Genomic DNA, 18,682 nt, shown 5'->3' with positions numbered 1-18,682 from the left:
GGATGACTTTTTTTGATCATTCAGATATTAAATTGAGCGGAGTTTGGGCTAAAAAATCTCCTAGGAAAAATGAAGAATATTTCCTTTGAGAACAAAGCTAACAAAAGTCTCAGCAAAAATCCTATTATATTCTCTTTCCAGACCAAACTCTCAACCCCAGCCTCTGTTTTAATGACTATGTTGTCTCCAAACTGCCTGTCTTTTAGTAAATAAACTTTTAACTTGCAAAAAAGTTTCGAGGCTTCGCAGGACATGGGGAAGGAGCCTGCCTTGCTGCCGCGGGGTCCCGCCTTGCCCACGCCATCCCTTTCCCTCGGCAAGCCCTGAACGAACCCTGCCCAAATGAGCAATCGGCAGCATTAAGGCACAATCCTGTTCCTCTGAAACAGGGGGGCCAAATGGCCCCGTGAGGTGCCCAGCACCCTTCCCGCACCCCCCGGGACCCCCGAACCTGCAAACAACAACCCCTGCCGATGCCCGTCGCCCGGACCAGCGTCAGACGGAGCCACCGCCTCCCGCTTCGGCGTCACCTCCGTGGCCATCCACGGGGGGTTAATCCTGCTGCAGGGCCGTCCTGCTGGAAAGGATGGGTGGTTCGTTGAGGTTGGGGGTTGTTTTTTTTTTTGAATACTGCCTATTTAGAAGCTAAATGGTGGAAAACATGGAAAATTCATTAGGGTGTCTGGGAAAGTGTTAGGTTACACGTCATTCACATCTACTTACTCAGCGGGACCTCGTGCCTTGGGGGAGATATATATTTATATATATATATTTTTATATATGGGTTGGTGGGATTTTTTTTCCTCTCCATTCAGTTCCCAGACAGGCACAAAAATGAGCCCTTTCGCTTCTCACAGGCCCTTCCAAACTCACCCCCTTCGCCCGGCCTTGCCGGGGCTCTGCCCCTTCCCACCGCGCCGGGCCAGCCCCAGTGCTCAGCATCCCTGGGAGGCGGCCGGTGCCGTTCCCACCCGCTTGGAGAAGGCAGGAGCTGTTAAACCAGGGCCCGTAAAGGGCAAATCCGCAGCCACGCCAGGACCCGCTGGCAAGGAGCCCCGGCTGGCTCTTTCTTCGGTGCTGGCTGGCAAGAGGCTTGGTGAGGACGGGAGCTGGGAGAAGAGCGAGGGGGCTGGAGGGCTGGGTCAGTGCCCAAACTGTAAAACCCAAAAAACCCAATCCTTCATTCCTGATCACTCCGATTTCTCAAGTTTGGTGCAATACAAAAACCACCCAATAAAAACATTGTTCTGGGGTCCCAAGAGCCGTTTTGTTCAGCTGCAGTCAGGATGTTTCATTTTTCAGGTCTGCTATAGCTCCTCTGCTGAGCTCTTTCTCCCCAGCTTCAGCCAGTCCCAACGCCACCGTCCAGCCCTGAACCACCCCCAAATCACCCCCAAATCTTTCCATGTATTGCAGAGGAGACTCTCCGATTCCAAAAAAAAAAAAGGCAGTCTTTGTTTGCCCACAAATAGGACTCCAACAACAGATCCTCACTGCTCAGCCCGTGCCAGGACGCCCGTTTGCCCCGGCGCCTGCTTGCTCCCGGCCGGAGCAGCCCAGCCACCTGCAGGGAATCAGGCTGAGGCACGGCTGCGTGCAAGCGCCGTCCCCGCGGCACGGCGGGGCTTTGGACACCGGGTCGCGGGGCAGCCGGGGCTCCGAGGGCTAATCTGCCCCCCCGGGGTGCACCGTGGCTCTCCCGGGTAGGGAATGGGCCAGCTGGAACAGTCTGGGTTCATTTTTAGCGGGTCTGGGGCACTTCTACAACACCATCCCTTGGAAAGCTCTCCCTAAATTTCCACCATGGAAATCTCTCCCTAAAGCCAGTTCAGGATTGAGGCTGCACTTGAGGCAAAAAAGCAAAGCCAAAAGCAAAAAAGCCAGTGGGAATTAAGCACCCAAATACTTTTGCCCAGCTCAGGAGTCTTTCCCAGTGCCAGATTTAAACCCAGTTCCCTGGATCCCCATCAGCCTCCTCGAATCCCTCCCGCCCCGCGGGGCCATGTCACCAGGGCACGCATCCTGATGGCACCCGAACCCACCCACCGGTGCTGGCTGCACCAAGAACAGCAGCCACACCTCGAAATGCCCCCGAAGCACCTTATGTGCCATTCTGCACGAGGGCTGTAAGTTAATAACATATACTATTTTTCATCTAAGCCATGCAAACTGTCACCTGTATAACTGTTAATTCCCTGACAGCGGCAGGCTGAGATGAGGGAAGGTGTTTTCTTGTGCAGAGGCTGGGCTGGGCCAGGAGATCAGAAGAGTTTAAATTAAAATAGGCTCATGCCCTGTGAGCTTTTATTCTTGGCTTAACCCACAGAGGCTAAAAATGATGTTAGGGACATGGTGCTGGGATCCCGGCTCGCTCCACCGAGCACCTCCTGCTGCCGTCAGACACCGGGCAATGAAAGCAGCTCGACTTGAAAGGGCCGGGGCAGGGGAGGATGGAGAGTGAGGACTCATTAACCTTGGAATCGCGTTAGATGGAGCGATAGCGGGCTTTAATTAGGGCAGCCGAGGCGGGCAGGGGAGACAAGGCTGTGTCCCGGCGGGAGCGTGTGTGTGTGTGTGCGCGCGCGCGGTGCCGTTTCGGCGCACCCCCCAGGTGAGCACCCCCGGGCGTGCACCTGCCTGCGTGGGCAGAGCGCACACGCGTGACGGGGCATGTCCGCGTGGCGGGGGGACGCGTGCCCGGCGGCGCCCGGCGGCACCCAGCAGCACCCAGCGGCACCCGCCACCTCCCGCCAGCCCCGCTCGGGCACCTCCAGCCGGCCGGATCCCCACGGGGATGTGCCGCTGCCCCGGGGATGCTCTGCCCCTGGGGGCAGGATCCGGCCTTGGGAGCGGGTCAGGAGCATCACCCCACTGCTGCCCCAGCCCCGCGTCCCGCTGCGGTTCAGGCAGGGCGCTTAAACAGGTGCTGCTTTTAAACATTTTTAATGTACCCCGGGCTCCTGGCAGCCAGCGTGCTGCTCGCCTCCAGCCCGACACTGCGCTCCAGGGAGCACGGGGCTGGAAATCCCACCGGTCTCTTGGGTGAGCAACCAAACCGACCCTGAGATGGCAGCGGGGAGAGCAAAGCGGTCAGGCGGAGAGCGCTGAAAGCACCAGGGTGCTGCCCGAAACTCCTGCCCACGGCACAGTGCTGCCTGCAGCCCCACCACGCAGCAAAGCAGCAGGGACAGGAAAACACCAGCGACCTTTTTGGGCCAGATTGCCCAAAGCCTGGCTCTGTCCGCACTGCGATGGCAAGAGCTGAGTGGCCAAGGACCAGGCCGGGCTCTGCATCACCGCGCAGAGCTCCGGTGATCCCCCTCCGGTGATGCGGTGAACCCCTTCTCCAGCCCCCGCCTGGGCTCTGGCTCAGCTCCAGGAGGGATATTTCACACCGGTGCTACCAGGCAGCGTATTTCCTTTCCATTCTAGCAACTTGCAAAGCCCCCTGGGTCCCTGCAAACATATACAGCTCATTTTTTAAGATGGGGAGGAAAATAACCATAGCAGAGCTGGGTTTGGCTGCAGAGAGGGGACCTGGAGGTTCCGTCCCCGGTGCCGTCCCCGGGGTGGCTGCAGCCCGGTCCCCCCCCGTGGCAGGTTTTGCTGTTTGTCTTTGCAGCCGGCGGGTTTATTACGACGGGGAACACCCAGGTTTTTTCGCTGTCTGCCATGGAATCGATACAGTAATTTCATTTCTCAGTCATAAATGAAATGAGCTGTAAAGTAAAGTTGGGTGTTTAAGCCAGAGTGAAAGAATGAATTGTTCTAATGGGGGATGTTAACGAGGGGATTAAATGTTCCTGCAAAACCTGGGGGTCCCCGGCCGCCCCTGCCTGCCCGCCGGGTGCTTTTAGGGCTCCCCACACCCCTCCCTTGCGCCGCCTCGGAGCTGTGTGGTCCAGTGCCCCCGGCCAAGCCACCGCTGTCCCCGCCTGGGTGGGCAGCCGCACTTCACCCACTCACCTTCCCCACGTCCTGCCGGGGACCCCGCCGGGCAGAGAGTGGCTCCGGAGGGTTTTCGGGGAGCTGGCGGCCAAGGGAGAGACCCAAGGGAAGGTGCTTGCTGCGGGCCGGGGCCATTGCAGCGGCTCTGCCGGCCCCTCTTCACCAGCATCCTCATCACGACAATGGCTCGCTTCCACCTGGAGTTAGACTAAAAGTGGGGGAAAAAAACCAAACAAACAATGTTTCTTAACAATAGCCTTTCAGCTGACCCAAAGCAACTGGTTTTCTACCCAGAATTTTGGGGGGGGGGACATAAAAGCCCTGTGCGCAGGGAGGGTGCGCAGGGGTTTCCGCTCCCGGGGCTGGGCAGCTTGCAGCACGTGGGCAGTTCTCCCCAGGCACGGGAGGCAGGCGCTGGCGCCCGGCCCCTCTCGCCGGAGCAGGATTCACCTGGCTCCACACCTTTAAGCCCAAAATTTGGTCTTTGCTTTCCTGCCCACAGCCTGGCAGCCCGAGCGTGGCAGCCCTCCTCTCCCAGCAAGCGACCGAGACCCCCATCTCCCCTCCTGCCCCAGCTCCATCATTTATTTTCCATTGAAAAATAACCCAGCGCTGATCCAGGGCAAGAGCGAGCACTTTGACAAGTCCAAAAATACGAGGGCCATATTATCTTTAAACCATTAAAAAAAAAAAAAAACCACAGTGAAAGCCCTATTGGGCCAGAAGCAACTCCAGCCAAGTTCCCCAAGTCCGCCCCCCGCTTCAGTTGTATTCCCCTGGAAATCCTCGCAAAGAAAAACACAGGGCATGAAAAAAATTTGGTTTTCATTAAAAACCTCGAATGTGAGGGGTTCTGTAGCTTTCAATGGGGCTTTGATTCCTATAGGTGATGGAATGTTTTCAGAACATTTAAAAAATGTTCTCTACCTTTCTATCTTATATCGGCAGAGAGCTGCGCTGGCGTTTCCCCCCGCCCGGGCGACAGAAGTGGCGAGCGTTGCGTGCAGATGCAAACCCTTGCCTTTATTTACCTTGAGGTTTCATTTTAAAAATACGATGCTATTTTCTTGTGGCTTTGGAACCCGAGGAGATAATCTGGGGGGGAAAGAAATGTGCGGAAAACGCTGCAGGAATTTTCTTAAAGGGGGATTTTTTTTTCATTGAGAGAAAGCAGGGGCACTCAGCGCTTGCGGGCACCCACGTACCTCCCTGAGCACCATCGTCAGGGAGCAGAGAGGCATTTCCAACCCTCTAAGTCATCGCTGGCTTCGTGGAGATCACTGTCTTGGCCTAAGAGGTTATTTTATTGCTGTGTTACATCACTGCTCCTTGGCCGCACCAGCTGGGGGCTTTTATAAAGTGCCCCTTTGCATGGCATCAGCCTCTTATTTTATTTTAATTTTTTTAGTGATTGTAAAGTAGGTTTCTGGTCTTCAGCATTTTTGAAGGTGAATTTTAAACGGACTCGGGTGGAGGGAGCTGGGGGAAAACGCCCCTTCCATCGCACCCACCCCGCTCCCAGCCGACACCAGCGACGCCTGGGGAGCCCCGCCATGCTGCACCTCTGGCCGAGACGCTGTGCCCCCGCGCGGGGCTGGCACGGCCGCGTGTCCCGGGGCCCGTCCCCGCCGAGCACGGCCCCATTGTGCCGGGCGTCCCCAGGGCCCAGCCGCCCGCACTGTTCTCTGCAAAGGGCTGTTTTCCAGCTGCGCAGCCGGCCGGCTCCTCGGGGCCGTGCCACGGCGCTGGCTGCGGCCACACCAGGCCATGTCGCAACCCCGGCGTCGCCCTCCAGACCTCGCCTTCCCCATGCAAACCCCAACCGAGCTGGCATTTTGGGTGACTTCGTGCTTTCTCTCGCGGGATAAAAACCCAAACCCTTCACGCACTTTGGCATCTCGGTGTCGCGTTAGGGCACGCGGCAGCGGGGAGGAGGTGCGAGCCCAGCCCTGGGTGGCTTGTGCCGAAATGCGGCACCCCGGCACGGGCTGGTTCAACCGGTCGGGCTGGCTGAGCAGCACCCGTTTCACCCAGACACGCCGCGTTCACCCCTATCTCTGCTTCTTCCCCCCCCCCCCCTTATGTCAGCTCACCTGCCGGTGTGTGTTAAAGCCTCATCTCAATTACAAGAGTCATTAGTCACCACCCAAGAAAGGGCCACCCAGTCTGTGGTGGCAGGGTGCCACCGCGGGTGCCCAGCCCCGCTGCCCCGTGCCGCGGGATCACCTGCAGCGCTCCCGGCCCGTGTTTATCAGTGACTCTTTCCAGAGGGATTAGAGGGAGCCGAGGGATTTGAATAAACCCAAGACAGCCGCGCACACACCGCCGCGGAGGCGATGGGTGCCAAACCCCGAGGATGCCGTCGCTCCATGCTGACCCGACGCCCTTGGAAAAGCAGCCGCCGGATGGTTTGGTAGCTGCTCCCTGCGCCGGCATCCCTGCACCACGGCGGGGTCCGGCCGAGCAGCAGCAGCCGGGCAGACTGGCGACGTGGGCTCCACGCCTGGCCACGGGGCTTCGCCTGCCTGCTCTTCTGCAGGCAGGGACAAGCCCGCTCTGCCTGCAGGCAGCTGCCGGGCTGCAGCGTATCAAAGGGGTGGGAAGCGTCATGGAGCTAAGGCTTCACCTTCGCCCCCCCGGGGTGTCCCTGGGCTCCCCCAGCCCCTGCCCAGGGGCCGATGGCCCCTGCCCATCCCAGCGCCCTGCCCCGGGTGCCGAGGCCGCAGGAGGTGGGGGAGCGCCGGGTGCGGGCGCGCCTGCCTGCCGGAGCTCACGTAGGCAGGAGGTGCCGCCGACCTCGGCTGCCTCCTCTCCGTCCCGTTCCCCTCGCACGACGGGCAGCGACCGGGAGCCAAAGGCATCGTCGAAAGGAGACGTGGCTGGTCCTCGTTTCGAGCGGTGAATGCCAACAGCCCCCTCCCTGCCCCCTGAGAGCCCATGAGCAACAAGTGGCCAAATAAAAGCTACCCAGCTCCTACCTACTGCAAGAAATACAAACGTAATTAATATTTTTATATATAAGGAACTTTTAATAAACGTTACCCTTGCGCTAGGAGTACAGTTACCGCCTCTGCGGTTGTCACTTCAACACCGCGTGTAAAGGGGTTATAAAACACCCTCACGGAGCCTTTACGGATTCAAGGATCCCCGTTAATTAGCACGCAGGGGTGGGCAGGGTTAATCGCCCAAGCCCTCGCACGCGTGCTGGCCGTGCACCGCCACAGCGTCCCACCAGCCGGCGGGGGCGGGGGCTGGCTTGGGCAGCACTGAGCCCCCCGGCGCTGGGGAGCCGCGGCTGGGGCATCGCGGAGCCCCATCGGGTCCCTCACAGGGCTCCAAACAAGCTGAAATTATTCAAGGCAAACGTCAAAGGCCCCTCTATAACCCGGCGCAGGGCCGATCTGTGCCTTGATGAGCTCTAGCACTTGCCTACAGGGAAAAAAATGCTTATTAGATTAAAACCAAGCCCCTCTTCATGAATCCTCTCCCTCTTCCCGAGCCCAATCACTTTAAAAGGCAGAGGTGGAAAAAAAAATTAGGATAGCTTTAAAGAGACTTACCCCTTCACAGGAGATACTTCGGCCTTCTGTAACTTTACAAATAAACTTTGCTTTAAAAGTTTGACTTGTGACACAGTTTTGGCAAATTCAGACCCCTTAAATACACCGTTTCCTGCATTCTTGATTGCTATCTGAAGGCTTGTGAAAATATACAGGTGGATGGAATAAATTTTAACTCTTTGCTCCCCAACCTCACCCTCCGAGTTGGAAAGCTGCCGGTCTAATGCAGAGCTCAGGGCTGCTCCAGAAAGGACCAACATTCCCGGCTGGGGACCGAATCTCCACTCCGGCGGCACGGGGAGATGCTCAGGACAGGCTTAGAGGAAAATGGGAATTGGGCCTAAAGGAAAGGGCTGGAAATGAGGCTCAACCCCAGCCTCCCGCTGCCTGCGCTGCAGAAAACCTGAGGACCAGCGGGACAGAGACGCCTCGCCTCTCTCGGGGACGTGGTTTGCCTGTCCATGAAATGGCCTCTCACCGCCGGTGGCAGCCAGAGTCAGCGTAACGCACATTTGCAGAAGCCCTGCGAGGCGCTCGCTTCACAATTATAAAGGAATTTTTATTATCTTTTTCTTTTTTTTTTAAAAAAGGGTAATAATAATACTGATTTATAGGATGCTGGGCTTGAACCTCACCCAAGCCCAGGGATGGGGAGGCATCCGCCAGTGCCAGTGGTCCTCCATGGGCAGAGCTCCAGCCTGTCCCGTCCCCACCGAGCGCCACGGCACAGGAGGGGCCACAGGACCAACCTGCCCACGGAGCTGCACCAAAGCAGGCCCAGCTTCTGGACCAGGATTAACTCCCCCGGGAGCCATCCCAACCCCTTCTCCTTGGGGCAGAGCTTTGCTCTCGGTGAGATGCTGGCGTTCAAGGTGCTTGTCCCCCCCTTTGGCAGACACAAGCGGCCTGGCGGGGCCGTGCCCAGCGAGGTGCCAGCCCCGGGGAACCTCCCGCCTTCTGCCGGCGTCGGCATCCTTGGCGGAGAGCAAGGCTTGGACCTAATCCTATTATTGCCCGGTTATTTCCTCTCCCTCCACTGCTCGGACGCTGCCGGGGCTCTTCCAAAACCACTGGGGCTGTTGGCGTTGGCTCCTCTCCGCGCTCGGACCGAAGGGGCTGGGGGTCCCCAGCCCACCCAAGGGTGCCCGGGGATGGAGCGGGGGCCAGGGCGGGCGATGCTCTGGGGAAGCGGGCGCTGCCGGCGTGGTTGTGCCGGCACGTTTCCCCAGCACCGTCTCGCTGCTAAAGGAAACAACCCCTGCCCGCCCAGCGAGCAGGGAGACTTCAATCATTTAAATAAAAAAAAAAGAAAGGAATCAAGGAAGCCGTTCCCTGCCCCCGTCCCCCTGGACAAACAGCCTTTCTCAGCCCACATGCAAGAACTAATTTCTTTCTGCCACATCAAGATACTACGGATCTGAATCAGCTGTTTTTACAGGAGAGGATTAATTTTTTCTTTCTTTTTTTTTGCATTTGCCAACGAAAGTATTAAGAGGTTCAGCTCTGCAGATGAAAAATGAGCGGCTGGAAGGAAACACAGCCCGAAGCCCCAGGTGAGGCGGCGGGGGAACCCGTGCTGCCTGGGGCTGGCACTTCGGCGGGGAAAAGCCGGGCACTGCAAGTCCAGTTTCATTTCCACCGGAGCAGCCTACAAACGCCAGCGACCCTGCCGACCAATGCTTGTCTGGAAAGTAAAATAAACACAAATAAAATAATAATAACTAAAAAAAACCCCTAAAAATGCCAGCCAAGCTTTTTGCTTAAAGGGGATCCAGGGAACCGCAAAGACGTGGGGTCCCCGGTTTTCTTCTGCGCCACATCCCTGCGATTTAGGTGCGTGGCTGCCCGCGTCCTGCAGTGCAGGCAGGGCGGGCAGGGGCAGGCAGGGGATGGACGTGCTCCTTGGCTCCTCAGCAAAGGCAGGAGCCAGCTCTGGCTCTGCACCCACCTCCCCGAGGGCTTGGACAAGGCTCTCCCTCCCCGGCTGTGCCAAGGCAGCGCGCAGCCCTCTTTCCTATCTGCTTAGGCTGCAGGTTTTTAGGATGAGCTTTTTGCTGTGCAACAGCCCGGCTCGGGCGCACGTAAAGACGGGCCTTTTTAACCTCGCGTGGGCACAAGGGGCTTTGCAAGAGTCAAAACTCCTGTTCCCACCTTGCTGCCGTTAGCTGAAATCAGAGTCTTTTCAGTCAATTCAAGGTCTCTCCTGGAGAGCTGCGTCTGCTTTCCACGTCCCACATTGGGATGTATTCAGCTGCAAGCCGTGCTCGGGGACGTCCACGGCGTGCGGGTGATGGACCAAGCCACCATCTGATGCCCATGAGATGCTGGCTCGCTTGGCTCTGCCTCTCCTTCCCGTGGGGGCCGGGCTTTGGTGAGCTCGGTACAATAATGCTCGGGTTGCCAAAACCACAAGGAAAACAAACATCTGTTTAAAAAAAGAAAAAGCGGGGAAACAAACAAAAAAATAAAAGTCGCAGCACTGTTCCTTTGGTGGGGGCCAAATCCAAGGCGGTGTCATCCCTGCGCCAGGAGCTGGCCTCGGGTCCAGCCCGAGCAGGAGGAGGGAACTTCAGCCCCTCCATGCTGTTTACCCCCGCAGGGCGATGCTGCAGGTGCCCAGAAAGACCCTGGTAAGAAATGTGCTGTGCAGAGGCTCGGCTGACTGGGAAGGGCGCATCTGCGGCACGCTGGCGGGGCTGGCCCCGGCCTTTCTGTCTTTTTTTTCCCCTGCAAGCCCAGACAGCAGCCTCAGCCTCGCTTGGACACATGGACAGAAACACCGGCAGGACCTGGACAACTGCGTCTGCCAGCCAGGACGTTGCTGGGGGATGGATGCATGTCATGGAGGTCCAAACCACCTTCCAGCAGGAGCAGGAGCAGCCAAACCTCCCATGGGAGTGTGAGCAAAGCCGGCAGGGATGCAGAGTCAGGAGCAGGGACCCTCTCCGGACCACCATGGCTTTGCCCCTTGACTCCAGGGCCACCAGCCTCGCAGAGAAGCCATTTCCCGGCGCACAGAGACCCGGGACAGCTGGTGAGGGAGGAGATTACTCATCTCCGCAGGGTTTGTGGCTCCTGGAGGAGGAAGGCTGGTTTCCCTCCCCTGCCCCAGCCTCCCCTCCCACCAGAGACGGATTTTTGCCTTGCGGAGGCCAGCTGGGACCTCACTGAGTCAGGCAGTTCCCATGGCTTTGGCATGGAGGGAGCTGGCGGAGTGTGGCTGTCGAGCAGAGCTTCACTGGGGCGGCCAAGGGGACCCCGCTGCCAGCGCAGCAGCGTTTGCAACGTGCACGAGCCTGGGCTGGGTCTTTCCCTGCACGGCAGCACCAGCGTCACTGAGCAAGGGAGACAGCAGCTCCAAACCGATGGGAATATCCACGTCTAGTGAGAATTAAAGAAAATGAAAGCGTTCACCTTCGCACAGTTCATCCTTCCCAATTCACCTGGACCCCCTGTGCTTTGAGCATGGTTACTGACTCACAGGCATAGGTTCAGTCCAAGCCCACCAACGCAAATACCCCGTATCAGCAGCCTCTTCTAGCAGCGCAGCCAAGGTTAGCATGGAAAAACCATAACACCCATGGAAGCACTCATAAAAAATTTGCAAGCGTTCCTGCTGCTCTGCTATGGCACCGGAGCATCCGAAAGGCTCCGGTTCCCAGCGCGCCAATGACCCACGCATCTGCTCCCAGAGCCTCTCTCAGCTGCAGCACAATCTCCCAACCCTCAGTGGCTCCCAGGAAGGAAGACGAGAGCTCATCAAAGGCCCAACATGGTGGCAACACTCCCCTGATCAAAGCAAACACCTGAGTCAAGATGAAGGATGGGAGATGACCCAGGCACTGCTCCCCCAATGGCACCGCCTCACCCTCTTATCGGGTCCTGCAGCGTCTCCTGACATCCCTCCTCGCCCCCGTGCAGGCAGGGAGGGGCGAACCCATGGCCCCCGGCCTCAGAGGCATCCCCTGGGTCACAGAGGGAACTGCCCAGACGTTTTAGGTGTGGAGCAGCTGCCCTCCCTGCACCGGGGTGAAGATGCCGGCGGGACGTGCCGTCGCACTGCAGGACGGCGATGGGAGGCTGGACAAGCTGCTCGGCTGGGGTTGCTGCGCTGAAGTTGGGGACGCAGAGCCCACCCTGAGCATCGCCACCCTCGGGGTGCTGCAGGGAGCCTGATGGCTCCCCATGGGTGCACGCCCATCCCCTCCCCGCAAGGGCCAAGGACACGGGGCAGGGAGGGGGCACACGCTGCCAGTGAACCCCTGCCCCGCTCCAGCCTGGCAGGGGCAGTTTCCAGGAGCCAAACGAGGCTCCTGACTCAGCCCTGGTTCCCCAAGAAGGCTCTGAAGTGCTCAGGCAGGGGGCCAGAGAAAGCCCCATTGCTCCGCAGCTCAGCAAAAGGACCACGGCTGCATCCCACCCACCTCGGGCACGTCTTTAACCGAGGTGACAAGGGCTCGGCTTTCCCACCCGCTCCAAAAGAGCATGGCAGGACTCGGCTCGGGTGAGGGCTGACCCGTCCCGCAGCTGGAAGAAGCTGGTGGGACCTTCCTGGGATGCACAGGGCTCGCACCCGCCTGCCTGGCTCCTGGGAGCGGAGGAGCTGCTGGCCCCAAGCGACGAGAGCCGGCACGGGGCAGATGAAAGCGCCCGCGAGCGTTTCGGAGCGATGGACAAGACAAAGGGAGAGGATGAGCAAACACAAACCTGCCCCAGATCGGCTGCGCTGGGGCTGGGGTGAGGACGGGGAAGGCGCGCGCTCGGATCCGAGCTCTGCCCCAGATTCGTGGAATGACCTGGGGCAACTGCTTTCATCTCGCTCCGTCTCTGCAAAACTGGGTTAAACGCTCCCCTCTTTCCTCCTTGTTTGTTTAGACGGGGAGCAGGCTGGAGCACGGGCTGTTGCCCAGGTCCTCGTAGGGCCGGTGCCAAGGCTGAGCCGCTCCAGGTCCCATTTGACCCAGTAGCCACTGGGCTCGGGCATCCCAATGCACCACATCCACTCACTGCACAGCTCTGGGAACATCCTAAAAACCCCTATTTCCTCTAAGAGAAGGCAGGAATACAGAAGTGATTCTCACCCTGGCTTTTCAGCGGGGGGGGGGAGGAAATCTGGGCATCAGAGGGGAGCTCCTTTTCTCCTTTGCCAATCATCAGCCCCTCCTCGCTCCATCTCCAAGGGATGGAGAAGCAGTTGCAGAGCCCCTGCAGTCGCGTCAGGGAGCAGGACAAGGAACCGAGGGCAGGAGCGGTTCCCTTTGGGCCCTAAACCCCAGGGGCTCGCACCTGGGGGCTGATACTTGCACCCCGCTCCGCACCACCCGTGCTTTGCCCATCCCCATCTCACAGCGCAGGGACCCATCCCACCACCCAGACACGGATGGGCCAGGTGGAGAGTGGCCAGGCTGGATCCAGCTCTTCCCAACACCTTGCGGGGATTTGCCAGGACGAGAGGAGAGTGCAGGCCATCTCGCCCTGAGCCCCGCCACAGCCTGGGCAGGGGACCCGGCTTATTAGCACCGGCACTGGAGGGGAGAGAGAAAGCAAAAGGGAACCTGAACCAACAACCACACGCTGCTGGTTTATGGGAATGGTTTGCATTGACCACAGGAAATAACACACACGTCCAGGCAGCCCTCCCCTGCCAGCCTCTGCAGGGCCGTTACCACCGCGCAGGCAGCGCTCGGGCAGGCGAGACGGGCAGGAGCCGCCGGGGTCACAGCCCAGCCCGCGGCCGAGGATGCGGCGCCATTGGCGCTGTTGAGGAGAGGCGCAGCGGGAAGACGGGAGGGATGCGGCGACCCCAGCACCACCGCTGTGGCGGTGCCCGCGTACACCTGGCTGTGGAGCATCCCCCTTCCCCTCCTCGCTCCGAAAGCGCAGCACCAGAGCTGCCGAGATGCTCTGGCATCCCCTCTGCACGCACCAAAACGCAGCAGGGCTTCCTTCTACTCGGAGAAGCCCCTACCCCCTCCCAGCGCCGCTGTTTCACAGCAAAGCCAGCGTGGTTTGAGAGCCATGGCGCAGCACCATGTCTGCTTGACGCGTCAGCCGGTGGCCGGGGAGCGGGGTGCTCCCCAGCCGTTCCCCGTCCGCCCCCCCTCGCTGCCGTTGGCTGTGCAGCCCGGCTCGGCCCTGCGGTCTGGCTTTCCTTGGCCGGACCCAGCGCCCGCCAGACCAGGGACCTGACCTGAGCCACCGAGCGGCTGCACCGTCCCCATCTCGCCGGGACAGTGGGAGGCGAGAGCCGCAGCCGGCGGGGGAGCAGGGGCCAAGCTCCCGTCCCGGGGCAGTGCCAGCGCGTTGTGCAATAACACCCCGGTACCAGCCCGGCTTTGAAATGCAAAGGCAGAAAGATCTGTTACGTTCAGGTAGTGCTGTTGTGGTCTAAGGCAAACAAAGTACACAATATAAGTTGGCTGCAATTGCTAATCAACGAGCAGATTCAGACCAAGAGGCATCTCGCATGTAAATCGGATTTACCACTAATTAAATGCACAAAGAAGATTTTTCCAGGCATCCAAGGTTGCTTCTGCAGAGTCTGAACACCCACACGCGCACACACCCAGCGCCTCTGCAAAACGACAACTTTTTTTGCGCACAAAGCAGTTCATTTCCATGCGCGTGGATTGGGCAACGCTGCCGTTCCCATGTTGCCTCCCCTGCTCCCGCCAAGGGCACGCGTGCTCGCGGGCTGCGCGGTGGCAGCACCCTGCCCCGCCGCCGGCTCGTGGCTCTCCCAGGTTTCATCCCCACATCCATCTCGGGGCGTCCGGAGGGGAAACACAGAGTGATGGGGCAATTTTAGCCCGTTTCCAGGTTTGGTGGAGGTGGGTGAGGTCTTGAAGGTGTCAGGCTCCTGCAGGTTTGGGGAAAACGGTTTGAGGGGAAAGACCCAAGAGGTGCCACCTCCCAAGGAAACCCCGAGGGCCAGCCGCTTGCTCCGGCCGGCTGGTCGGCACGCGTACCACAAGGCGCTCGTTCCAGCTTTCTAGTCATCTGTCGGCGTGAGGACACCGCACTGGTGATGCTCCGCACCGGGTGCTGTGGGCCAGCGCCTGACCCAATCGGTGCTTACCGCACACCAAACCCGGTGCTGGAGGGGCGGTAGGAGATGGGAGCCTTTTTCTTCCTTACCGGCTTTGGGGCTGCCGCGAGCCGATGCCAGCCAGGAGCTGACCCTGCCCCGGCGCGAGGGGAGGCGGGAGCGGAGGACGAGCCCCTCCATGCAAGCTAAGCCGGATAATTTGGTAGAGGAAAGGTCGGGGTCAACAAGCAATTCCCTGCGGCGTGCCGTCATCCACGCGGGTTCGCGAGGCAGCCAGCCTGCGGGACAGAGCAGCGAGCGCTGCCTTTGGTTGTGAACATAAATCATCTGTTAAACTTACCTGAAACTATGGTGACTTCGAGGCGAGGAGGAGGAGATGGTGGCGAAACCAGGCTGGCCTTTTCCTAGATCTTCTCCTGGAGCGGTTTTACCGGCAGAGCCCCGTGTCGCCGCTTCGCCGACTGGACGGGCAGGATGGGGCGGTCGGCCTGGGACGATGCACAGAGAGGCAGCACAGCCCAGGACGTCGCAACCTGCCCGCCCTGGCTGCACATGCAGAGCACGAATCCCAGTGCTCCCAGCGATGCCAAGGAGCTCAGGGCCACGCGCAACCCAAAATCCCACTGCCGCTGCCCCATGGGGGGTGCAGAGTCACCCCTTGCACCCGTGCTTGCAAGCAAGGCTTTAATCCAAGCTAGCTGGCATGCCTGCGAGCAATCATTGCGCCACAAGGACGGTGTCGCACACCGGCCCTGGTGCGGGACGCGTTTAGGATGCGTTATAGCAGGGGTGTCAGCAGCAGGCAGCATGGCGACGAACGCTTCAAGGCCTGGAGCGTGGACAGACAGACTTTCCTGCTGCTTCACCACACAGCAGAGCCCGTGTACGTGTCATCTGCAATTAGGGGAACGATCAAACATTATGTCGGGGCAGTGGGACGGTTAAACTCCTAATCCAGTGCAGTGCTAACGCTCCAGAGGCGCCAGCAGCGAGTCTGCAAACCCGTGGAGGGGAAGCTTTTCCACATGGAGCAGTTAAACGGTGCAACGAGCATTGGGGTGAGGGTGGGAAGGTTCAGAGAGCGGCCAGGCGAGCTCACAGGGACGCGGGGAGCGACCGGGCTGCAGGCAGCGGCTGTCAGCTTCTTGTGCCCAACGGTGGGAGAGGCTGCAGCAAGGGGAGGGCTGAGCCAGACCCGCTGCTTCTCCTGCCCGGCCCTGTCACCCGCTCCGGCCCCTCGCAGCAGCAGGGCGGGGGAGACGGCGCGGGAGCAGCCCCCAGATCTTACCTGCAGGGTACCCACAGCAGAGCGCACCCGCAGCTCCTTCCTCCGCCATCGGGGCAGCCAAGGGGAGATCACAGCATCCACAAACCAGCCCCTTCCACCTCCTCCCAGCACAGCCGGACCCCCGCAGCTCCCTCCCCAAACACAAGCCTCCCCTTTGCAGCGTTGGCTGCTCACAGCCTTCCCGTGTGTCACGGCCACGCAACGCACAGGCGACGGCCAGGGCTGCCCGGTCGCCCACGGGCGCAACGACGGGCAGGGAGGCCACGGGCGTTCCCCAAGGCAGGCGCTGGAGCGGGGCAGAGGGAAACGCGGCCCTTGCAGGAGAGGGCAGGGGGCTGCTGGCGCTCGGCAGGAGGGCTGCGGGAGTCCTCCCGCCCCGCGCGGTGACGGCGAGGGACAGGCTGGCATTTCCCAGCCGGGTTTCAGAGCCCACCCCGCCCAAGGGAGACGCAGGGGATGGCCGGGCGGCAGACGCTGCCGTGTTTCACAACTGCAAATGGCTCGCGCTCCCCCCACCGCCACCCACATTTGGGGTGTGTTTGAAATCTAGATGTCGACTTTGTATCTCCTGCTCATCTCCAGTTGAAGCATTCCTTCTTGTTTACTGGTCCTCTCCCAGTCACAGGATCCCAGTCGAGCGAAGGAGCCTTCATTTCCTAGGGACATCTTGCATTCATTAGGACATGTTGTTACTGACTTACAAGGCTGCTAATTCTCAAGGTCCCATTTAGCCCTCAAAACCACTAACATGTGTGCCGGGGAGTTGCTACATCGCTGCGATCAGCCAAGAGCTGCTAGCCAATGCAGCAAGGCCGGGCACAAAGGAAGCCCTGATTCAAAGCCATCTTCTCCATCTCCTTGGTGGGGCGGAGGTTTGGGTCCTCTCTGCTGGGGCTCAGCAGCTCCAGCCCTAAAGGCCCGCGGCGTCGCGTGCGGCGATGGCTCTGCAGGAGCCACGGCTGGCAGAGGAGCTGGAATACTCACCCTCTGCAAGCAGGAACAAAAGTTGATGAAGAGCAGCTGCGATGGCAGGGGAGATGCAGCGGGGTGACGGGGACACCTGGTCCCCACGCCGGCACCGCCGCGGGGCCGGCCCGCGGCCGCAGGCACAGGGGAGACACAGGCAGCCCCCCGCACTAGGAGCAGAGGGGCGGGAGGACGAACCCTGGCTCCCAGGGCCGATCCGCCCGCGGCTCTGCGCCACGAGACAGTGCCGTCAGACGCCGTCCTAGGAGCAAATTCAAGTGGTTTGAGAAGTTGCCTCAGCCACGGATGAACTGCAACAACTGACCACAGATGGGCTCCTTGTCTGGGCCCAGCATTAAGTAGAACAGGTTTGCTTAACTCCCCATCTCGGGGTATTTCTCCCTACCTCTGGTACCCAGGGAGCCAACGGGGAGGGGCAGGTTCCTGAATTGCCTCTTAGCAGCCCCACTGCCTATATATAGTGAGCCCAAGCTCTTAACTTAAGCCCCTCGGGGCACTGACTCAGAGCAGAGGTAGATTAAAGTTGGGTGGCTGGAGCAATTACAGCCCCCAGCTGCCTGCCCCACCCCGGCCGGGAAGCTGCAGCCCCCACAGCCGCGATGGCTGAACCACACTTGAAGCAACGCCTGAACCGCTGTGTTTACAGGCTGGTGAATGAAAGCGGCGCTGGGTTCCTCCGCCGAGCCAGCCCGGGAACCACGGGATCCACAGGCTCCACGGCGCGATGGCTGGCTGATTGCGCCGGCGGGGTTTGCAGCCCCTGGGTACCGCCGGCGCGGGAGGAGGCAGCGAGGCCGGTGGGGATGCAGCCGATGCACCTGCAGAAGAACCACTCTTGGAAAAGACCTCTTGACTGGGCAAAGGGCGGTCGCAGCCCCGAGATCACTTTTTCCTTGGCCAACAAGAAGCTGAGACCCTATACAAAACTAAAGGAAGAAGCTGTGAGACCAAACCTACAGCCTCACTGAGCTGGTACAAACCACATCCCCACTCACCGCCTTCCCTTCCTTTCCCCAGTTTTCGCAGCTTGGATGGCACCGCAGGACAGGACCCCCCTTCCCTGGGTGTCCGTAGCCCGGTGCGGGACCGGGAGCCGGGGCATCCCAGCACGGGGGTATCGAGGGTCGCACAGGGCGGCTGAAAGTCCTTCAGAGAGGGACAGCAAACCTGCTTCTCCAAGGCTGAGGTGCTGCAAAGGTCCCTTTTGGGGTCACCTGGAGAAGGAGGGCCAGGAGCAGAGCTCCCAGAAACACCCCCTCTGCAGAGGCAGGTTCGGGTGCCAGCTGGCTGAGTCTCCCAGGAGGGTGCCTGATGCGGGGCCGATGGCAGCATCTCCTGTGGCCCCGCTTTCCAAGCTGAGCCTGTCCCAGCACAATTCAGTCAAGCAAACCCCATATGATTATCGCCACCTTTCCGGGCAGTCCCTCCAGCGGAGCAGAGAGGCGATGGCAGCCAGGAATTGCGTTAGACCCCTGAGGTGTTTACACAAGGCACGGAAGCAGAAACGCCGCCTGGCCATACAAATATCTTTACACATACACAGAGGAGCTGCTCAAGTCACTGGAGCACAGAGATAACAGCTCCAATCGCCACGTTAACAAGAAGAGTGATGGGATTTGCATCCCAAGTCCAGCTGCGATGCAAACAAACGCTCCATCGGGAAGCGAGCGGGATGGAGGCAAGTGCCTACCGGGAAAGAGCAGAAGATCATTAGCACCCAGCAGGCTAACGCGTCCCCAGGGCACTGCGCGGAGCCCGGAGGTGCTCCTGGCCTGCAAGAAGTCAGAGCGTCTCCCTGTGCTGCTGCACCCAAGCTAACCCGCCCCAGCTGTAGGCGATACGACTCCGTCG

The sequence above is a fragment of the Nipponia nippon genome, unplaced genomic scaffold, assembly GCF_047370975.1.
Source record: "Nipponia nippon isolate SJK-2023a ecotype South Korea unplaced genomic scaffold, ASM4737097v1 scaffold_23, whole genome shotgun sequence".
NCBI lineage: Eukaryota > Metazoa > Chordata > Aves > Pelecaniformes > Threskiornithidae > Nipponia > Nipponia nippon.
Note: the sequence above shows the minus strand (reverse complement) of the source record.